This window comes from Pleurodeles waltl, chromosome 4_1 (genome assembly GCF_031143425.1).
Source record: "Pleurodeles waltl isolate 20211129_DDA chromosome 4_1, aPleWal1.hap1.20221129, whole genome shotgun sequence".
NCBI classification, from domain to species: domain Eukaryota; kingdom Metazoa; phylum Chordata; class Amphibia; order Caudata; family Salamandridae; genus Pleurodeles; species Pleurodeles waltl.
The window spans coordinates 739,789,076-739,811,355 of NC_090442.1; the positions used below are offsets into that span (position 1 = coordinate 739,789,076).

The window sequence follows — 22,280 nt, forward strand, 5'->3', positions numbered from 1 at the left end:
GGCCAAATGGTTATGTTTATATTTACATTTAAAGTCCATGGGCCTGCTTTAATAACTGCGGTGACAAAGGCAGCAAGCAGCCCTCTCCTTTTAGTGAATTGTCAAAGCCAGAAGACTCAGTCTTCCTGGTTGTGAAAACACTCATGTTTTCCTGTTCCCAGACATGAGTATTGGTTTTTAGAATTAAAATCTGCTGATGCACAAATTGCTACCTGGCACCTCCCAGGTAATGAATGGTACCAGACTATTTACTGGGTTCATTTCTTTAGTGATTATATTCTACTCCATGGTTAATCTTTGAGGCTCCCAATGACGCGAAAACAATTTGTAATGTCACCTGAAATATTGTAAATATGTCCCATTTTGAATATATTTAGTTGCGTGTCCAATAAACTACTTTTTCATCTTACAGAAGAGGCTATGGTTGGACACGGATGTATTTTTGTGGGTTGCTTGACAGTTTTTCTAGCTCACGACATCTCATAGCCGTGCTTCATTACTCAGATTTTCTATTGTGAACTATTTAATAAATACACTATGAAAGGGTCTTACATTGAAAACGCAGATATTTGTAAACTCCTAGATGAACACCATAAGGAGGAGGTATACATTTTTTTTAACACTACAAGAACTTTTGACACAGATCGCTACTTCAGGAGGTGCTAGAGAGGTCTCGTTTTCAGTGTGTATTTGTAATGTATAGTACTGCGTGGTTTGTGAATGTAAATACGTTTTAAAAAAGTAAAAGCTCTGGACAATAAATGTTAGCAATAAATAAGTACCTTGCGGACCTTGTACATTTTTATGTAATCCCTTTACTTGATATAATTCCATTCTTTTGCTTTGTTCATTAATTCAATTCATAGTGCAATAAATTAGTTGCCACTCTGGTTTAAGCCCTAAAATATCTTGCTTTGATGACTAACAACTTTTTGAAATGTAATGCAGATAAAAGGAGGTTTTGATTCTAGGAAATCATCTTTAGAGCTAGACCTTTGTTTCATGGTCACTGGCTCTTGGTCCACTCCAAGTCCTTGATCACATGATCAAAACAGCTGGTTACTCAAATGTTTACCTTCCCTTTTGAAAAGCTTAATAAAAAAATACGTCTGTACCTTTGAATTAAAGGGAAAAGGCTAGTGACCCAGAAGCTAGCTCACCTTCTTTGAATCATAGGAATGCAATCTTGCTTCCCTTATACAATTACCTTATCAGTCGCCTCCATAGTGTGCAAAATCAACTTGCCACACCTATTAGTTACTTATTGCATCTCATTGTCCTGCTGATAAACCCCCAGTAGGATTCACCCCACAGAAAAAAATAGGTTTTTGTATAAGAAACTGTGGATGATCCATAGAGTACTTTCTGGCACCTGCCTTGAGTATCTCTGATCAAGTCTTCACCGACGTGTCCTCTCACATGCTTCACCCATCTTCTTATGCACACTTGTTTGTGGCCATGTTCCATCACACCAGAGCAGGCAGACACCTTTTCTAGGTTCTTGCATCTATTCCCAGTACACTAGTGGTAAAAGACACTGTCTGTGAGTGCAAGGTGAGCGGTGTGCATGTGAGTACAGGGTGCAGCACATTAAAGATAGATCTATTAGTACTGCAAATGTTTTTCTTTAATTTAGGTTGGCTTGATACCTTTCAATAATTTCCAATTTCTCCCACTTCACGCTCCCACACACTCTCTCTACTCTCCCTCAAATAAGCATATTCTCTTTACACCATTCTGATATTTCTATTGGCACTGTCTTATCACTCGTCATCTCACTCATAACCTCCTTTGTCTTCGCTATCCTTTTTCCTATCACATCCCAATGGATGCCTTGATTTTTCATGTGTTATGTTTGTCCCGGATTGTAAAATACAGGAAAATGTACTTTCCTAGGACTGTCTTTATGCTGGAATCTTTCACAAATGCAATCAGTACATAGAAAGCAGCTTCCACTCTCACTTTTCTTTAAATGAAATGTGTAAAAAAAAAAAAAAAAAAAAAAAAGAGGCAGGACTGCAGTTGCACTATAATGGTCCACAAAGTCCATTTTAAAGGATCTTAAAGTTTATGGAACCACCTAAGTATCCCTCAATCTAACAACAGGCAAAAGTATGTTAGGTTAACCGAGGTATGCACTGCCATAAGTATAGGTTCGCAGGGCTATAGGATTTGGGTGCATTCATGCTCTGGTCCAGTTTCATTTGAGAAGGACTGAGGTTGATATGGTGTCGGTGCTATGTTAAAGCAGCCAGAAACCTTAACTAGTAAATATAGGTGTGATTTTAAGGATTGGTAAATTTATTGCATGGCTGTAGGTACCAAACTATGTCGGCTTGTTAGGGTCCACCATTTCTCTTCAAAGAAGTCTACTTGCGGGTTGCCGGTTAGTCATTGCATATTTATTCAAATATACCAGTGATTGTAGCTGGGTCATGTTTTAAATCGACTGACTTGGAGATACGGGTGTCCTTTCTTGATACTCCGTAATAAAAGTTTCAGACAGTTGTCTTCCTTCTTAAAACAATCCAAATATAATACATACAAGACACAAGGTAATGAGATTCTATTTAATCTATTTTATTAATCTTAATGAGACCAAGTAGACAGCAACTGGCACGTGTTTTACTTTTTCAAAGTCTATGTCCTAATGTTTTCTGTTTAGTCAAAGATGTCTTGAAAGGGACTTACATCCAAATTCTATGAACCCAAGTTCCATGGCTTCCAGTGTAGATACTGAGAAGATGGACGTAAACAGTTTTTGCTGTGGCTCTGATTTTTTCCACGCTTCTGATCCTGTCAATTTATAGTCTTATAGAGGTTTAAAGGCGGCTCAAGAGAGCAGAATTCACATATTGCTTCACGTTCTTAGTAAGAGACCAGGGTAGCATCGCAGGTTCCCCATTCTAGTGGTTTAACCTGCTCCCAAAAGAAGTGCAGGAACAGCAGAGGCAGCAGTATTGTAAGCTAGCCTCGCACCAAACACAGGAAGTAGTAATATAATACTTCCTTCACACAGCACAGGTGACATCTAGGTAGGACACAAATAAGAGAATAAACAAACCTCTCCATAACAACTCCATTCACCAGTGTGGAATCTCATAGGAAGCAAGGCATAAATTGGAGTATACACAGCGTGAACATGGATCCTATAAAGGAGCTAGGCAGTCAGAAAAACTAGGCGTGAAGATGTTGTCCTCACTGGCTGGCTGGCGCAGTTTTGCTACTTAAGCTATGAATAATACAAAAATAGTGTCTTAAATAACATTCATACTTTTAGGTTTGATTGCAAATAATGTTTCCCCTACTGCCTTGACTAGACTTAGTTTTAATAGTTCTCTGTGGTAAATCATACAGTCACATTACATAAAGCGTAATCGTCTTTCAAGATGTCAATGCGACATCATTTTACTCGTAGGCACTGTGGTGTGCTGTGACTTTTCCACGGATAGCATATTCTTCCCACGTTCCAAAGATTCCACTAACGTAGTAACAAAGGAATACCTTTCACAACCCTAAACTAAAACATTCACTGTGTTCGCAATGCTGGGAACAGAGATGATTAGGAAACCGGGTAACATGCCTTTCTGGCGACATATTCCTTGTATTGCAAGTCTGAACTGAAGGTGGTAGATGCTTGTGAGACAGGCTGACGTCCTGGCTGATAAGAATGGGCACACAAGACTTGCGCTAAAAAAAATAACAGGGCCACATTTGTAGGAAAGGGTCAAATAAAATTAGTTAATGAACAAAACACTATGCGAATGGATTTTAATCCTGCAATCATAAGAAAGAATTGAAGACGTCAGACGGGCAGAATGTTTTTTCATTGAGAAACACGATTAGATAATTGCTGCCTGTTACCACAAGTTAGCACAGGGAGATCAACCTCCTGGAGAAAACTATTTCCGAGATGTGGCACTATAGGGGGTCATCGTGCCTGGTTTACTTTCCCCAAACATGTTTTCTTGTGTGTGCCTTCCTAAATCATAGTGTACCATGACATTCAATAGTCAATAATTATTGGATGCATTAACTGCATAGTATTAATATGATCCTCTGAATGAAAATTGCAATCTCTACTATAGGTGTATGGAACTTTATAAAATAACTACTTGGGCAAGGGACGGGAAGCTTCCAAAAACGTACATGTCCTGTAAAAAATAAAAAAAATAAAAAATTGTCCAATTTGCTCCAGTTCAGAGGTGACAAATTAAAGCTGCAGTCTCACTACATAAAACCTCTAATAATGTATTATTTATTATTAAGGCAAGTCTCACGTTTTGTCAGGGTTTCGATTCCAGGAAGGTTCTGATTTTGCAACTTTACTGTAAATTTATTCATGCCCTTAGGAGTTGTGGGGGGATTAAGTGTGGTATGAAATTGAAATTCTACTCGGCCCAATCGTGAGTGGGCTGTTCTCGCACGGTTTTACCTGTTGCAAGAACAGACCCAATTTCACCTGCTGGAAAACGTGGCCAGTAAAATTGCTTTCAGTACTGGCTGCATCTTAGCCTCGACCGGTTAGTGGCCCTGTCCCCCACACAGCACTCAGGCACATGAGCACCAGCCCCCACTCTCCTCAGCCGCCCCCCCCCCTCACCCCCCCGCCCAGCCCCCACTCTCCTCAGTCTTCCCATCACCCACTCTCCTTTTCGTCACTGTGCTGCAGCAGCCTCGCTCATGTTTACAACCTGCCCAAAACAGGTGTACATGTGAGCAGTAATAACCACAGAAAAGGGATATCATGAATAATGTTGCACTGTAAAACCAGGCCTGCATGGTTATTCTCCCATTCATTGGGGATAAGTTCATAACTGCATATTACTGTTGGGGTGGTACAGCACAGTACTGTTTTTTACAAGTCTGTATTTACCACCGTACCAATACCGTACAACTTTAAATCGGGGCCTTACAGGGGCAGGAAGTGGTTCCAGGGTTGGAAATCAATGTGAATCCTTGCGCACAAACAAATTTACATCGTTAAGGGTAGTCACAAACTCCACCACAATCACTTTCTAGAACGGAAAACGTTTGGCAGTCACGGAGTAAAACGTTTTCCATGGTAGCAAAAGGAAGGGTGCGGAAGAAGTGAAAATGCCAAGGAGCACAGTGCGCAAAGATGCAAATGCACAGCATCTGGGTGAAAAAGCAAGCGTGGTGTTGTTTATGTTGCTGTGGTGCAGCACAAACTGGGTGGAACTGTGTTACCATGGTAGTATGTTGCGCAAGTTATTTTATTGTGTGAGAGAAATGATCTAAAATGACAGTATGATATGATGTGTCTGATGGGTTGCAAAGTGCGATTCTGATTTACAGTGCAAGTGACGGCTTGAGACCGTTGGAAAGTGTGTGAGAAGCAGTCTTGCTTTTGGTTGCAAAAATAGTTTGCCTAAATGCAGACAGAGAAACCAAAGATTCAATCCACATCAAATAAAACAAATGATCTCTCATAACCTCACTTTAAGAATCATATAGAGGGAAGTGACATTTAATAACACCCTCATTAATATGTGAGCAAGCCAACCTGATTTCGGGAAGGTCTGAACCATTTTGTTTTTGGTGGGCGTAAAGTGTATTAATTCCTAACAATTTCCCCATAAAATACAAAGGCTTCTGAAGGGACACTAGTAAAGTATCACAATATGTCCAAGGTGTACCATCTGGCCCTGGGCATTTCATCTTCACCCTACTGTAAGATAAAAAATGTAAACAATCATTTTCGTTTTACATTCCCTAAAAAATATCTATAGACTAATATAGGTAGTGAAAGTTTAAAAAACAAAAGTTTAAAAAAAAAGATATGCAATTCCACAGGGCCTATAATTTTTCAAAACGTATAAACGATGTTTCTTCATCTTCTACAATCCACTTCATTTCACTTTACCACCAGCCCCTTCCAAGTAGATTTCGGTCACTGTTTTATAAATGAGAAACCACTTATACAGGGCAGGTTATATAAAGCAGGCTACACATTTCACAATCATAGGCAACGGACTGCTAGACAAATCAGACATGTTCACTCAAACAGCAAAACTACAGCTCAATTTACAGGATCATAAAGTGTACACACGCAGCAATGTTATCATATAAAGCGCTGATACTCATAATAAAATATCCATACACAAGTCAAAAACAATTACAGTCATGGCCCACTACCAAGATCAGCAACGAGCCTCTCAAACTCAACTTGAATTATCACCCAAGTATCAGCTTTAAACAAATAAGAAATGCATCCTACTGCATAGCTAACAACACGTGCTAGTTTTCTGAAAATAAACATCTTTTTATTGACATGCAGGAGTTTACATTAGGATGAACAAGCTTAGTACCAATAAACAAGAGCATTTTCATGTACATCATTTTTGTCACAGAAAAGCAACCTCTCATTCTCAATAAACGCACGTCTGACTCTTAAATGTCAGCTTCCATTTGAATCAAGTACTCTGAAGTACTACTGCTACTCATGGACAGATCGAGGCCTTCATGCCATCATCAAACATCAATGATGTCCGTCGTATGGCGCATATTTCAACACCATTAAAGCAGCATTAGCTATAATTTTTTATCAAGAATGCAATCAATACAACTTGGATGGTCAATGTTAAGTCAGGCCCAGCACAATCATTTCTAGAATGCGATATGTCAAGAGTTACTACAGTAGGTCAAGAATGTCCACAATTTTTAGAAAAGGCAGTGTAAGGAAATGCCTTCTTTGGCATGTTTACCCCCTGACTTTTTACCTTTTGTTGATGCCAGCTACGACTTAAAGTGTGTTGGGACCCTACTAACCAGGCCCCAACACAAGTGTTCTTTCCCAAAACTGTACCTTTGTTCCCACAATTGGCACAGCTCTGGCACACAGATAAGTCCCTTGTAAATGGTACCCCTGGTACCAAGGGCCCTGTTAACAGGGAAGGTCTCTAAGGGCTGCAGCATGTCTTATGCCACCCTGGGGACCCCTCATCCAGCACATGCACACTGCCTCACAGCTTGTGTGTGCTGGTGGGGAGAAAATGACTAAGTCGATATGGCCCTCAGAGTGCAATGCCCACCTCACACTGCCTGTGGGACAAGTCATCCCTCTAGCAGGCCTTACAGCCCTAAGACAGGGTGCACTATACCACAGGTGAGGACATATGTGTATGAGCACTATGCCCCTACAGTGTCTAAGCAAAACCTTAGACATTTTAAGTTCAGGGTAGCCATAAAGAGTATATGGTCTGTATGTTTGTCAAACACGAACTCCACAGTTCCACTGAAACCTGGGAAGTTTGGTATCAAACTTCTCAGCACAAAAAATGCACACTGATGCCACTGTGGGATTTATTGTAAAATACACCCAGAGGGCATCTTAGAGATGCCCCCCTGAATACCAGTCCGACTCCTAGTGCTAAGCTGACCAGTTTCTGCCAGCCTGCCACAACCAGACGAGTTTCTGGCCACACGGGGTGACTGCCTTTGTCACTCTGTGGCCAGGAACAAAGCCTGTACTGGGTGGAGGTGCCTCTCACCTCCCCCTGCAGGAACTGTAACACCTGGTGGTGAGCCTCAAAGGCTCATGCCTTTTGTTACAGCTCCCCAGGGCATCCCAGCTAGTGGAGATGCTCGCCCCCCCTCCCCCAGCCACTGCCCCCACTTTTGGCAGCAAGGCAGGAGAGGATAATGAGAGAAACAAGGAGGAGTCACCCACCAGTCAGGACAGCCCGTAAGGTGTCCTGAGCTGAGGTGACCCCTGCCTTTAGAAATCCTCCATCTTGAGTTTGGAGGATTCCCCCAATAAGATTAGGGATGTGCCCCCCTTCCCTCAGGGAGGAGGCACAAAGAGGGTGTAGCCACCTTCCAGGACAGTAGCTATTGCCTACTGCCCTCCTGACCTAAAGACACCCCTAAATTTAGTATTTAGGGGCGTCCCAGAACCCAGGAAATCAGATTCCTGCAACCTACACAAAGAAGGACTGCTGACCTGAAAGCCCCGCAGAGACGACAACTGACTTGGTCCAAGCCCTACCGGCCTGTCTCCAGACTCAAAGAACCTGTACAGAGACACATCCGATAGAGACCAGCAACCTCTGAGGACTCAGAGGACAGCCCTGAACCCGAAGGACCAAGAAACTCCTGAGAACAGCGGCACTGTTCAACAACAGCAACATCTTTGCCACAAAGGAGCAACTCACTCTTCCCGCCAGAAGCGCAAGACTTCATACACTGCGCGCCTGACGCCCCCGGTTCTAGCTCCAGAGAACTAACACCGCAGAGAGGACTCCCAGGCGACTGCATGAGTAACCTGAGACGGCCCCCTTGCCCCCCCACAGCAATGCCTGCAGAGAGGATCCAGAGGCCACCCCTGACCGCGACTGCCTGTTAACAAAGAACCCGATGCCTGGACCAAGCACTGCACCCGCAGCCCCCAGGACCGAAAGGAACCAACCTCCACTGCAGCAGTGACCAGCAGGCGGCCCTCTTCCTAGCCCAGTCAGTGGCTGGCCCGAGAAGCCCCCGTACCCTGCCTGCATCGCCTAAGTGACCCTCGGGTTCCCCCACTGCTTTCTATAGCAACCCCGATGCCAACTTTACACACTGCACACAGCCGCTGAGGGTGTGTTTTGTGTGCGTTGATGTTCCCCCCCCCAGTGCTCTACAAAAACCCCCGGTCTGCTCCGAGGACACAGGTACTTACCCGCCAGCAGAACGGAGCACCCCTGTTCTCCATAGGCACTCTGTTTTGGGCCCTCCTTTGACCTCTGCACCTGACCATCCCGGTGTTGCTGGTGCAGTGACTTTGGGGGTTGCCTTGAACCCCCAACGGTGGGCTGCCTATGCCCAGGAGACTGACTGTGTAACTGCTTTACTTACTTGAGAAACCTAACAATACTTACCTCCCCCAGGAACTGTTGATTTGTGCACTAAGTGTCCACTTTTAAAATAGTGTATTGCCATTTTAACCTATACTGTGTGTACTACTGCTTTAATTCAAAGTTCCTTACTTACCTGTGTGGCGTACCTTCCATTTTATATATTTACTTCAAATCTTGAATCTAGTGGTTCTAAAATAAAGAAAATATATTTTTCTATATAAAAACTATTGGCCTGGAGTTAAGTTTGACTGTGTGTTCCTCATTTATTGCCTGTGTGTGTACAACAAATGCTTAACACTACCCTCTAATAATAAGCTTACTGCTCGACCACACTACCACAAAATAGAGCATTAGAATTATCTAATTTTGCCACTATCAACCTCTAGGGGGAACCCTTGGACTCTGTGCACACTATCTCTCACTTTGAGATACTATATACGGAGCCAACTTCCTACAGGCAGTCATAAAAATGTCCAGTTCACACAATGTGACAAACAGTATGCCCCAAATATGGTCACTTATTCTAAGCACTGCATTTTGCCCTGACTACCTAAATATACCAAGAATAAGACTATTATGAAGGGTCACTATTATGGTTATCAGTAACAGATGCACCTTATGTCAAGGCCATCAATAAGCATGCAAACATTCTATCCGACCATAAATAAAAATAAACTGGACATTAATTTACTAAAAACACCCGCCCATCTTCAGATAAGGTGATGCATACAGGCATGCACACACACACACCCCAAAACACATGTGCAAAGACAAAATAGAATCTTGAACCCACTTCAGTTCACTACTGAATCTGTGGAAGGACTCTAAGGACTGCCTGCTACTGTGTTGATCTGCCAGACTGCTGCAGAACCTGGAAGGACTGCTTTACTATCTGGAGCCTGCCTTGAACCCGCAGGGGCCAGCACGGCTTTTGAGACCTGCATCTGCCCCTGCACCCAAGACTACCAGAATTGACTCCAAGGGCTAGTTCGTTGGCCTCCTGGCCAGAGCCACAGGGACTTAACAAGCTTCCACCATCTTGAATCCGCACCTGGACCCAGCGGAGTCCTGAACCCCTAAAAGGTCTACATCCACTCCTGAACTCTTGATTGTGGTGCTGAAAGTGGCCAGGTGGCAATTTTCCAGAGCTGAAGACAAAGACCAGGAAGAACCTGCTTGCCTGGCAGCTGGAGGTGCATCACCAGAGTAAGTTCAGAGCTTCCCCCGCTATGTCCTTCTTCACAGCAGTAAATCCATTTTAGCAGTCCTTGAGGTTAGATACCCCTTTGTTAAAGGGGTATCTAACCCCATGAAACTATTCTGCTACAGTTCTCTGCTTTATCCTGCTGAAGATTTTTCAAATTCCATTTCGGTGACTAAGTCCGGGGGCAAAAAATCTTCACTGCGGCTTCACTCCACAGGCACCATATGATGCTCCCTCCCTCATACTCCAGCAGCCTTCCCCCACTTAACTTTGCCTTCTCAAACATTTTTCTCCAGAAGTCCGAAGGTAAGAGTCGACCATGCCCAACCCACTTCTTCTATCTGAACCAAGCATCATCGCAGTTATCCTTAACTTTTGACTTTGACCCGGTGTTGCGTGACCAGATATCAGCGTTTGGAGCTTTTACCTTTTAGGCACTATTTGGCACCCTATACTTTAGAAATGCATAACTCGGATTCTATTGATTAGATTTTTGTTGTTTTAGTGTCCAATAACTTATTCAAATTTACTCTTTTTCAAATTGGTTTGGGATTTTTCTGGTGTTGTGTTTTTAAAGTATTACTCTTTACATGCTGCATAAATACTTTACACTTTGTCCCCAAGTTAAGCCTGACTGCTTTTTATGCCAAGCTACCCAGGGTCAAGCACAGGTTAATTTAGTGACTTCCTGTGGTTCACACTGCAAGGGATAGTGGCTGTTGCCTGACCACTGCTCACACACCTGTCAACCAATAACCAAATTTCTCACAGTTTGCAACTCATATTTGATTGCTTTCTGTTTGTTGTTATAGGCTGTCCAGCTTGAGTTTGTCTCTTCTGTGAAGCTTACTCTGTTTACTGTATTCTTCTACAGTGCTCACTTCCTGTGATCACACCTACATATTGTTCGTATCTTGTCACACTTACTGTGCAATCACAGACAGAGGTCTTCCGAGGGAGCTTAGTATTTGCTTTTCTTTCGCCGACTTCAAAGTAAAAGGGTTTATGTGACAATTTTGCTCTGAAAGGAAGGACTTTTTTTCTAGCACACAACAAAACTGAAATGTCTGTAAATGATCTGTGCAGATAGTTCAGAATATATCACACCTGGGAAAGCACAACTGAAACACATTTTGGTAAATCTGAAATGTAATGGAAACACATTTTAATACAATCAAAACAAATCTATACACTAGGTGATATTTCCATACATTATCTTATATGCACTATATACTTACATCAGTAAAACTGAATGCAAATGTTTTGTCTGACATGGCAGTGCACTACCACACCCTGCATACTTTGATTTATGCCACTCCACTATACGTCACCACTGAACTCTATGCCAATACACTCTCCTCCTCACCAGCGCACTCTTTGCCACTGCACTTTACACCACCGCCATCTGGGCCACTCCACTCTATGTGCCAATGCACTTCTCTGTAGCACTCCAGGCCAATCCACTTTACTGTGAAACAATCAACTCTAAGTCACCACACAGCACTCTAGGCCACTACTCTAAGAGTGTATTTTACACCACTGCACTCTAGATTACTATCCTCTAAACTATTGCACTCTACATCACTGTGCTCTATGCCAATCTAATCTATGTCACTCTACTCTGCAACAGTGCACTTTCCGCCACTGCACTACTATAGTGCACTCTATATCACTATAATCTAAAGCACTCTACCCCAATTCCCTCCACTGTACACCACTGTCTCCACTGTACGACACTATGCATTTTCACACATTGCTAGCTTACACAAAGCCACCCTAGGCAAATACACTATACCCCGCACAACTCCATTTTACGCCACTTCAGTCTACTCTGAACACCTCTAGGGCACTCTATGCCACTCCACTCTGTTTTACCACTTTCCATAACTCCACTATGCCCCCTACTCTACGACACCACAGATCCACTCTATGTCATGACTATCTATGACACTCCACATCTGTCCTCTATGAAAACTATTTAGCCATGTTGAACAGCAGCCACGCTGGTGTACAACAAAGCTAAAACACATTGGCAAGGCCAATAGCTTGTTCATAGGTGAGACCTATTGGCTTTGCCAATGCTTGTTTTTAACATGCAAACTGGATGTAGAAGAGGGTGTCTTGCTTAGCTGCCCTCTAGCCATTAAATATATCCTAAGAATTCATTATATGTCAGTCTTTACATAGGCTGAATTCTAATTAAAACAGTTATCTCCTAACAGTGTGAAGCAACCAAATACCAGATCATCTGCCATTTTGTCTGTAAACTAGAAATACAGTATTAAGATTAATTTCTGTATCGGTCTTTCCCATTTACCTTCCTGCAAGAGTGCTGCCTCTGTGTGATAACCTTAATGCATGTAATTCAGTGCATTTCCATCCGGCTGGAGTTTAATAGTTTACTTTGCCTGAAGGCATCCTTGTTGGTATTGTACACAACAGGTCTTCAAAAACAACCAGCCAAAAGCTGTCTGTGGAAAAGAGCTAAAAAAAAGATGAAACTGAAACACTCCTGTGGGCTCAGATAGTTTGTGACTCCCAGTGTCAAAAGCCAAATAGCTGAAGAAGCTAACCCTAAGCCCTTTATTAAAATACAGAGTGCAATATGTCTACCAATGATGGTACAGGCACCATAAATCCCAAACAGCACATTTCCCAAAGAAATAATAATCAGAATTGTGGAAACACAATGAATTTCAGAATATATATAGTACAGACTTATGGGACCAGGGGAAGCGCAATTTTGTGGAAAGTAAAACCAAAATACAACATTACCCACTGAGCAAACTCTTTGCATATGGTAGCATTATCGACTGAGCCACATATTATTTTACACAAACATCTTGGAGGGAAATGGAAGGCCTGGACAAGGGGACTGCAACAACTAAGCCCCCCCAAAAAATCTATCAGAATCGGGGCAGAGCTTGTTAAATCAGCAGGAAATTGTGTCAGTGAGAGCAACTCAAATTAGTTAAAGACTGAAATTCAGAGAAGGTATTGTTGATGGAACTGAAAGTTGGAATATCCCATCTTACTTTCAAAAGCAGTTCGAAACAGCAACTTGATGACTAATATATCCAGCACATGCTGGTTGTGCTGTAAGTACAGAAACATAAGTATGAAGTTAAATAATTCTGGAACAGAGGCCATTTGCAATGTAACTAAAAAAATGTAAATCGATCAAACCACCTTCAATGGAGATCACATGGTAAACAACAGAGAGACCCACTACAAAGTTAACTGATGTGACAAGATCATGAAACGTGTTTAAATAATGTTACGTTGAGGAGAGGATCATGTTTTCAAGCTAGCCTGTCAGTTCATACAGGGATACATTCAAAACATTATTGGTTTTGTCATTTACAGAGACAGATACTGGCTTACGTTATGTACAGAGAGAGAGTGTAAACGTGTGTGATGAAACACATACTTTGATTGTAGACAAACTAAGCTCAGCACATCGTACAGAAAATTCACAATCATGCACAAGAAAAGGTTCTCTACTACTTGAGCCAGAGGACATTGCGAGAACATATCTGTCTATAAGGCTGTTTCCTAGCTAAAACCAACTAGTCCTGCTCTTCTAAACTGTAATTAAAAATGTTGCAAACTAGGACATCCTTTTCAACACACGTAGGGTTAGAAGTATGTTGCCTGTTGTGATCCTTTGTAGGAAGTGTTTCAGTTTTGTACACGAGGACCACCATTGTGCTATTATCTAAAAATGGGACACAGCACTTAGCAGTGTGCTGGATGAAGAAGTGTGAGACATAAGTGCACCTTTTATGGTTTTCAGAACGCTGAGAGATTTGAGCAGCTCTGCAAGTCCCTCTCTGGTATTTGTTTTGTTCATAGTTCACTTAACTGGTTATTACCATGGGTTGTCTATTTTGAGATAGCTTGTTCAAAGTGTATGGTCCTAAGATGCCATGGGTTACAGGGAGATATGCCGGAGAGATCTGCTGGGATGGAGTTAGTTGATATTCTCCCATACCTGATTGTCATTGTGAGCTGTCAGAAGCGGCCATGGTATGCAGCTAGTCGGGACCCGCAGAGGTGGACTAAATTAAAATGACCCATTTGCCAGCACCATGTGGCAGATCTCTCCCGCTGCCTGTTCAGCTGGTGGTGGGTGATTTACTTGCTATGGACTGATGCAGTACTGACTAAAGAAGATACCTCTCAGCACTTCTGTCTTATGTGAACGTAAAATTGTCAAATAAACAGGTATTATTATGCAGTATGTATGAACTACAATTGACTACCAAACCTGAGTGATAGGATAATACCATTAGCACAAGTTATATGATTTATTTGTAATGCAATTGCATTTATATAGTACGCATTAACCCATATGAGATGATGCAGCACTTTAAGCCATGCAGCACGCAGCTCTGGATCTCAGGGTTAGTACGTTTTTGGTTATTTTAAGTCACTGGGATTAAACTTGTACCCTATAGGAATGTATGCCATTTCCTACTCCTATTTCTATGTAGTACATTTAACTAATACGAGCTATGTGTTATCTGTAATTAGGGGGGGGGGGAGAGTATATGAACTCATACATTGGGTGGTGGTTTTAATAGAAGAGCTTCAGAAGATTTTAAGTTGTTAGAACGCAGGGGAATAACTTAAAGCAAAGGGTGTGATCTTTGAAATGAGGTGCGGGTAATCTTCACGGGTACAATAGGGGTTAAGGCAAAAAATCATGTGGCTTAGAGTAGGCACTGCTCAGACAGGACATACAGAGGATGGAAAGGAAGATTTGTTTAATCGAAATGGGAGTCGATAATCCGAGGTCTACTTCAGTATGCTTATTTTTGTCAAGACTTCAGAGTGAACCAGCACCACTGACACCAGCGCATTATTCACCAATACCACCACCTTCATTATGGACACTTGCACCATGACTATTCTGCACTATGTTTGCATGCTTTACCACACGAATGCCACACCTATGGGATTTGCCAATGCCTGCTTTGCATTAGGCTGGTCCTTAATGAGTTTTGCAACTCAAAAAAAACAGCACCCCTGAGGAATGTGCTATGAAAAACACGAATGACATATTGAAAGCACTAGTCTGATCTAGGGCGGGCTTCAAATCAAAACGCAAGTGTTCTGTAAACTTTTCAGTCACGTGGGGGGGGGGGCACAATTGCTAAGGCTGAAACCCAACTTAAAAATAAATTTGGACTGAAGCTGCTCTTTATCTCTGGGTTTAATATAGGAATGGAAAGACTTGCCAGCAGAGGAGCAGATGGGTAGTGTTTTGAGAAAGATTGAGATGCTACGTAACGGATATAAAAACTCATTACGTTGATTCACATTGCAGATTAGACACTTATTTCTGTCACAAGAAGCCAAACTAAAAATGTTTGAAGGATTACTCACTAACCTAGTACTAAAAGTTACACTGTATACGAGACTCCCCGTTTTCATTCACTAGTTAAAGGAATGGTCCTGCAAGTTTAGTGCCAAAGTCAAAAACAATATGCACCTAAGCCCAGAGAGCACACAAAGATGGAAAACCCCAAAGGTAACGGTGAAGTATGTGTAGAAGTTGTTTTTGACAAAGGCAGAACGGGACTTAAACACACGGGGATGGTCTTCTGTACGAAATTTTAAATGTTGTGGACATCATCGCACAAGTGCCATGAATCGTTTGTGCTTCTTTCTGTTTAGGTTTAAAATATCCACTTTATGTCAACAAAAGGCCGCCCGCCGACAGACGAGTTGGAGAGTGTTTTAGGTTTCCACCACCGTCTTTTAAATTTAAGTGATGGAGAGACCCAGAAGTATGAGAAGCTAGCAAAATGATTTGTGCCCCTTCATTGTTTTGCTCCCCTCAATCTCTGTTGCGCTGCGACATATGATGTGTTTCAGGTCGCGCCAAGTTTCTCCATTTAACCTACAGCTGTTTTCATCTAGGGGTTTTACATAACTCTCGATATCGTGTATAGATCGTTAACTTCATAATAATGGTTCCCTTAAAGAACATCCTCGTCTCGTCTCCCTCCTTTTCTGTTACGCCCGGGTACTTATTTAATGTTTTGGCATGCTCACCCCGTCCTTTCCAAAGTAGTTGCTCCAATTGCCAATATTATTTTGCTTTGCCGCTGCTTCCTTCATTGTCCAAACACAAGCTGAACATACCAGATTTTTTTTACAGTTGATGCTGTCCTGTCCACTCTCTATTTGCTCACCGTTCGCGTTTATCTTTAACCAACAACACCGTGCATTATTCCATACTCTCAGACTCAACGTTTCCCTCTCAGCATGCGTTGGGACCACAACTACTACCCACGACCCTGCTCCCCTACACGCACGTCCATGTCTCGTCCTAAGATCCCCGCCAGGCACGGTATGCCCTCCCACTCCTAGGTCCTCTCCTATTATGGCGCCTGGCTACCCCTCCCTCCCGGGCACTACGGCCCGCCCTCCTCCTTGCTGAACAGCGGCCTAGTGTGGGGCACCGAGCACGGATTCTGTGTTTTACAGTTACTGCTCCCGGGGACGAGAACGTCCACGTCCTGTCGCCCATCAGGCCAGTGCTGCGGCTGCGCCGGCTCTGGAGTGTGAGCTTGCGCGGTAGGGCACTCACCTCAGAGCGGCTGCGCTGCAGCGGGCCTGCGCCGTGAGGGACCTGCGCGAGCAATGGCGAGCCAGCCGGGGGACGGGCACCGACGCAAGCAAAGGCCGCCTGCGCACAATCGTCAGCGACGCACTGACGTCACCGTCAACTTACGCCGCACTTTTGGCGACATCTTGTGTCGGGCTTAGCCTCGAGGAAACCCTATGACAAACCGACAAAGGCCTTTTTTTCTTGTATCGCCATATTAAGGCTAGGCAAATGGTCATTATTAAACGAGCGGGAAACTAACGTTCACAGTGAGGATTGACTGATTTCAACATGGTGTCGGGCGAGACCGAGTTTGCCGTATGCGCGCTCTTCAGTAAAATGGGTTGCGGGTTCTATTCGCACTTGCAGAATAGTTTCCTCCTAATTAAGTGTTTTACCGTAAGCTATATGTCATGATTCTATGGCAGGACCGAAGGCTTCGGTATGTTTCTCTTTGTTTACTGAGATTAAGAGCGTCCAATCAAAACGTTTCACCACAAAAAACTACTTATCCCATGATCCCCAGTAGTCTAGTTCTTAATAAAATTAAGAATTACCTTTATAAATTACTAGGAAAATCCACATTTTATGGCAAGAACAGAGGCTCATATTATGCTTGTTCAAAGCGAAGTAATCACAGAAAATGAAGCATGTTGAACAAGTTTGCAATAAAAAGCTTTAAAAACATTATTGTTAGACCAGTCAGCCGATTTGAGAATGTCCTCCAGACGAGAACCAGCGCAAAAAGCCTTGTAAGCCATAGCTCCCCTGGATGAATGGGCTCCAAAAGAAGAGGTATCAATGCCAGCCAAGAACATAACTCACTTAACCCAGCGAGCAAGGGTAGGAGAGGAAACAGGCTTAAACGGTTTCTTGAATGAAATAAGGAGTTGGGAAGCGGAGGATGGTCTCAAATTGGCTGTCTTTTGTTCATAAATCTTTAAACATTGACTTACACATAACTTAGGTTGGTCCGGAAAATATGGATAGAACACTGTTGACAGATTAGTTTTAGTACGTCTGTGGACTGAAAATAGAACACCTGAAGGAGTAAATTGGCGAGCAGTAACATCGAGTGCTTTGACATCAGAAAGACGTTTTATAGAAACCAGGCATAACAACATGGTAAGCTTTGCAGACAACATTTTCAATGAAAGAAGTGTATTATCATGCCATGACACAAAAAGGTTTAACACTAGATTGACATCCCACACCAAACTATACCTTGGTAAAGGAGGATTACACAATTTAACTCCCTTTAAAAGCCAGCAGATCAGTGGATGCTCTCCTACTGGTTTTCCGTTGATGTAAGGATGAGAAGAGGAAATAGCCGATCTGTATTGGTTAATAGGACAATAGGATTAACCTTTGCTAGCTTCAGCAGCTAGAAAGTTGACTATCAATGAAACATCAGCTGAAAGGGAATCAAGGTTCCTTGCCATGCACCAGCTATCCCATAAAGACCATGCAAATCTGTACGCTTTTTTAGTTCCTGGAGCCCATGATTGGTTAATGAAGTTTGAAGCTTCTTCCGAAATAATCGGGACTGAATGAGAATTCCTAAAATTTTCCAGGCGGAGAGAGTTAAAAGATTGTCGGTAATGAGGTTGTGAGTGAGACCTTGGGGATTCTAGAGAAGGTGAGGGAAAGAAGGGAGAAGGAGCGGAGGTTCAATTGAGAGTTCCAGAAGGGTGGGAAACCACACCTGAGATTGCCAGAAAGGGGCTATGAGGACAAGAATTTCTTCCTGGCATCTGACTTGGGCCAATAATCTGCTGATCATGATAAAAGGAGGAAAGGCGTAGTTGAGAGAAGTTGACCAGTCTTGAGAAAAAGCATCGGATGCTAAGGCCAATGGATCTGGGTACCAACTGAAGAATTGAGGAAGTTGGGCTTTGAGACAGGAGGCAAAGAGATCTATTTTGGAGGGACCCCACGTCCGATGAATAGAGTTGAATATGTCAGGGTGAAGTTTCCAGTCGCTTGAGTCTTGATGATGGCGTGAGTACCAGTCCGCTACAGTGTTTAGGTCGCCCGGTAAATATTCTGCACGTACCGAGATTCTGTTTTGGAGGCAAAAATCCTCAAAACTCCTTGCCAGATCCGCCAAGGGTTTGGACTTGGTGCCTCCCAAATGGTTGATGTAGCGGACAGCAGAAATGTTGCCGGCGGTATTCATGCCTCCCTATTCCGACATTTCCGCTGGCCCAGCGGAAATGGCACATCAACATTGCCGCCGGCTCGTAATAGAGCCGGCGGCAATGTTGATGTGCAGCGGGTGCAGTAGCACCCTTCGCGCATTTCACTGCCCGAAATTCGGGCAGTGAAATGCGCGATGGGGCTATGCCTGGGGGCCCCTGCACTGCCCATGCCAAGTGCATGGGCAGTGCAGGGGCCCCCAGGGGCACCCCCAGTCCCCTTAGCGCCAGCCTTTCAATGGCGGTGTTTACCGCCACGGACAGGCTGGCGGTCGGGGACTCATAATCCCCAGGGCAGCGGTGCTTGCACCGCCGCCCTGGGGATTATGCCCGCCAGGCGGAAGCCTGGCGGGAAAGTGGAGGGGCCGGCGGTATGACCGTGGCTTTTCCGCCACGGTCAGAATTGCTGGCGGAACACCGCCAGCCTGTTGGCGGTGTTACCGCCAACATACCGCCGGCCGCCAGGGTCGGAATGACCCCCTTTGTCTTTTGCAAGGCTTCTGATTGCAAAGGAGCCAGTAAGCATCTCTAAACAATTGATATGCAACCTGGACTCCTCTAGTGACCATGTACCTCCAGTCAAAATCGGGCCACAGCAGGCACCCAAACCTGAAAGACTTGCGTCCGATTTCAATACAAGATCTGGGGCTGATGCAAAAATGGTTCTTCCGTTCCAGGCGTCTACATGGTCTAGCCACCATTGCAACTCTATTTGAGATTCCTGGTCCAGAGAGATGACATCTGAGTAAGCGAGACCTTTTTAAAGGTGTCTGAGTTTTAGTCTTTGGAGAGCTCGATAATGAAAAGGTCCTGGTAAAATAGCCTGGATCGAAGAAGAGAGTAAACCGACTATTCTGGTTAAGGTTCTGAGAGAAAATTTGGTTGAGTGCAAAATCTGGAGGATTTCTGATTTGATGGATTTTACCTTTGCCGAAGGTAAGTGAAGAGTTGCGGAGACAGAGTCTACGAGAAAGCCTAAGAATTCTATATGTTGAAGCTGGATTAAGGCAGATTTTTTTAGGTTGATGATGAATACGAGGTCGGATAGGAGAGAGCAAACTAGATGGATTTGAGATTGGAGGTAGGATAGATTTTGGTTCATGATAAGAATGTCGCCCAAATACATTTTCAGTGTGACTCCTTGAGCTCTGAGATAAGCTACAACAGGTTTCATGAGTTTGGTAAAACACGATGGAGCGGAAAAAAGACCGAAAGTAAGAGAGGAAAAATGAAAAGTCTGGTCCACCCATTGAAATTGAAGGAACTTTCTGGACTGGGGATGAATTGACACGGTAAGATACGCATCTTGAAGATCTGAACAGACCATCCAGTCTCCTTGTAAGAGAGAGTCTCGGAGGTGCAAAATAGTCTCCATCTTGAAGTGTCTGTAAACTACAAAGTGGTTGAATTGTTTTAAGTTGGTGACTGGACGTGTCTTTTTTTTTCTTTCTGAACGAGGAATACGGAACTGAGAAAGCCAGAGGGGTCTAGAGAGCAAGGAGCGATAGCTTGTTTTTGAAGGAGAGCTTGGACCTCCAATGCAATCAAATTTGTCATTTCTGTAGAAAAACACGGAGGATGAGGGAGAGTCGTCTGGAAGGGCTCTGAGTAGAGTTCTATGACATAACCCTGAACGGTATTCAAAACCCATGGATCTGTGGTTATAGTCTGCCCTTTTGGAAGAAAATATTTTAGGCGACCTCCTACAGTAGGAAGGCCAGAAGGGTGACTTACCTGCTTGAGAGTTGTATTTGGAGCCTCTGTTGCCTCTGCCACGAAATGCACGGCTTCTCTGTGGGTAGAACTGGGCTCTATATTCCTGGTACTAGGATTGGTAGGCGGAACGGGAACCTTGGGTGTTATATGAACAGCCAGCAAAGCGGTTTCTACCTCTGCCAGACCTGGCAAAAACCTGGCCAGAAAACATTTTTCTCAAGGACTGTTGGCCCTTGTCTAAGGACGCAAAAGTGGGCACGTACTTACTAAGCTCTTTAATAAAGGAGTCTCCGAAAAGCAGACCTTCTGCCTTAATACCTGGGTCAGGCACCACTAAGTTTACCAACTTGGGGTCCAGCTTTAGAAGGAGTCCCTTCCTGCGCTTGTGCGTTATAACGGCATTAGCATTGCCTAGTAGGCAGACAGCACGTTGGACCCATAAAGAAAGTTCCTTCGGGTTAACGGAGGCATGTTCTAACCTGGCCGATTCCGCCAGGTCAAAAATGCGTGTTAATAGGCCAAACACATCTAAGAGCTTGTCTTGACAGGTGGACCAGGCCTTGTCTACTCCCTTCTGTGGATCCTTGCCAAATCTGCTGAAAAAAGTAAGTAGAGAAGAGTCAATAGATGGAGTTGAGGACATTTTTAAATGGAGAGATGGGTGAGGGCATTCAGAGCGTAACTTCGCTCTAGTTTGTTTGTCCAAAGGAGTGCGCAGACGTGAGGTGACATATTCTCCCACATGTTCAGCTGGAATCCATTTGGTTGAATTAGGGTGATGTATCTCGCATGGCTCAAACATAGGGGACCCTTGAGTCTGAAATTGGGACAGAATTAGAAGAAACTGAGGTGGGGGGTTTAGACTTTTTTGAAGGAGGAGCACTAAAAGGATCATCAGTGTCCTCATAAGATTTGTCAGCCTCTGAGGCTGCATCACCCAGCTCATCATCTGTGTCCATAATCTTGGAAATTATTAAAAGAGAGGAAATATGTTTAGTCTTTTTGGAACATTTAGTAGACATTTTTATATTGGAATTCCCCTCCCTCAAGGGAGGAGTGACGTCCTCTGCCTTTTGTGAGGAAGACTCACTAACCAACAGCGCCATATTTGTGACATTTTTGGGTAAAGGGTGCTTTCTGCTATCCCCCGCAGACTGGGCCAAAATCATCTTGGACACAACATTGAAGACAGAAGTTTCCAGATTCTTAGATAATTTATTCATAGAGGCAGAAACTGCCTGCTCAGCTGAGACTTGAATAAAGTCATTTAAATTGTCTTTAACAAAATCCTCCTCCTCATTTTGGTTGTCAGCCAAAGGTGAACTGTCAATTTCCATAGTAAAATATATCCAGACAGACAGTGCCTTAAAAACAGTAGAGAAAGGGTTAAAAATTTCTACTAGCTGCCAGAAGGGCTGAAACTCCGCCTATGGGTGGGGTAAAGGGAGTTACTGAAACCAGAGAAAAGGAAAAACCTTCGTGAGGGGAAGAGCGTCGGAAGAACACAAAGCTAAAACTTGAATATGTGCAGCAAAACGCTCCATTTAAGGTGAGGAAAGGAGCATCAATGTGCTGCATTCATCTCAAGCGTCCCCATTTGAAAATGTTGACGCGTGAGGGGAATGCTTAAAATAGAATGTAGCGCGAGCGAAGCGCGAAGGAAACGACGGGGTATGCGGCTACAA

General features: G+C 43.5%; 1 protein-coding gene across 5 annotated transcripts in view; it reads right to left on the reverse strand.

The window, feature by feature from the left end:
• The window catches only part of NRF1 (nuclear respiratory factor 1), a 667,443-nt gene extending 650,679 nt beyond the window's left edge, over positions 1–16,764 (reverse strand). For 3 of the 5 annotated variants that reach the window (XM_069229342.1, XM_069229339.1, XM_069229343.1), the window contains exon 1: positions 16,664–16,764. The gene's annotated coding sequence lies outside the window, so the exon portion shown is untranslated. The other 2 variants (XM_069229340.1, XM_069229341.1) reach the window with 2 other exon arrangements.
• Positions 16,765–22,280: the final 5,516 nt, after the last annotated feature.